Below are 1,656 nucleotides of genomic sequence, written 5' to 3'. Positions count from 1 at the left end.
TCAATGACTTACTCAGCATCTATGTGATGCCTTACTAAGCCCTGTGAGGCTACAGAGAAGAATCACCCACAGGTTCTACCCTCAAAGAGCTTACATATTTTGCCTTGGTAAGATGTTATCTTATCTTGGGTGCTATACTTTGCATCATTATCATTACAGTTCTACTCCTATGCACCAAGTTTTATGATTTGCAAAGTTCTTCCAATTTGTTAGCTCATTTAATCTTGCCGTAACTCTATAGGGGCAGATAACTCTATTATCATCTCTGGAGGGCACTGAAGTCTTAAGGGTAGGTGACTTTTCCAAATTTATTCAACAAGTCCATGATGTTGAAGGAACCAGAACATCAGTCCTTATTAATTCCTAGTCCCCAATTCCTTCCATAACAGCATACCACCTCCTGGAATGGGGTGGAGGAGAACTCTGACTCTGCCATAATTAAACTGGTGTGGTATTAACAAGGTAGAACTCATCTGGCCACTGGGGTCGGCTCAGACAGCGTAGTCTTCATAAAGCCTGGGTGCCAACAGCCTCATCTGGATGGAAGAAAGCAACAAAAGGAAAAATTACCTTCCAGACATGGCCAGAGTATCCAGAATCATTTACCATTCATTCAACAAATATTAACTGAGACCCTACTGTGTGCCAACAACTGTGCTGCAGGACACCCTGGATAGGGAAGACATCCCATCAGTCTCTGGCTCTTCTTCCCTCTCACCCTCAGTCTGGCTGTCACACCAAAAAGAGAAGGCAGAACTTCCATACCAAGGACAGTTCAGTGCAGGTGTCCAGGAGAGAGACAGGCCATCACTTGCCCTTCTCCAGGAACCAGCTGCTCCCCTTTTTGCACTCATTCACCTATCTCTCTGTTCCTCAAGGAGAGAGCCTGTAATCTGATGTCTCCAACTTCACCAAGTCTTCTGTATACTCCTATCACCATGGACTGCTATTATCATTACAGTGTGCAGTGTGGTTACCCAAAGGGAGGTAGGTAAGGAGGGCCTTACCTACCTCCTCTCTTCTCAGAAACATCCTCATTTCCTCTGGGAAAATCCAGGGAAAACCTGGACTTACCCTACCTATGAAGGGAGCTGGTGGCCTCCATTTCCCACACACTAAGTCAGTATTCCCCTTATCCTTTTTGACACTCAAAGGCCAAGGAAGACTATCTGAGTGTTCCAAGGCTGCTCAGAGAAATCTCCTAGATCCATTCTTCTTTGTTCTTTCTTCATCTGCTTTTTCCTATGATACCACCTCATGTGGCTCAACTTTTGCCCCCAAAACTCAAACTGATTCTGCCACTATCCTTTGGCCCTTGTTCTGGGTGTTTCAAGTGCATGAGCTTCGAATTTTTCCTAAAATGGGGTAGGAGTAAGGTTTCCCCTGTCTTGTCTTTGATGGGAGACCCCACAAGGCACCCAGTCCCCCATATCAGCCATGTGGTTGTGCCCTCCTCTAAACTAAACCTAAATAGACCATTGGTATGGGCATAACTTTGAAGTGGCTCACCTAGGAGAGGAAGGGGAAGCTGCAGTTTGATGACTATTTAGAGTTAGAGCCAGTAGTCAGGAAGAGGTTGCAAGTTGTTATTGATAGAGAAGGGCATCAAAGGAGTTTCCATATGAAGGTCTCTATTCCTTAGGTTTTTTTTTTTTT

The 1,656-nt window shown here is 44.8% G+C and overlaps 1 long non-coding RNA gene across 2 annotated transcripts in view; it reads right to left on the bottom strand.

Moving 5' to 3' along the window:
• Window positions 1–301: 301 nt before the first annotated feature.
• LOC108544956 (uncharacterized) overlaps window positions 302–1,656 on the bottom strand; it is a 15,032-nt gene continuing 13,677 nt past the window's right edge. For both annotated transcript variants that reach the window (XR_001889989.1, XR_001889988.1), the window contains one exon: window positions 302–536. This is a non-coding gene — a long non-coding RNA (uncharacterized LOC108544956). The remainder of the gene's footprint in view (window positions 537–1,656) is intronic.

The sequence above is a fragment of the Rhinopithecus bieti genome, unplaced genomic scaffold (assembly GCF_001698545.2).
Source record: "Rhinopithecus bieti isolate Rb0 unplaced genomic scaffold, ASM169854v2 scaffold_28456, whole genome shotgun sequence".
NCBI lineage: Eukaryota > Metazoa > Chordata > Mammalia > Primates > Cercopithecidae > Rhinopithecus > Rhinopithecus bieti.
This window is presented reverse-complemented; position numbering and strand designations above follow the sequence as displayed.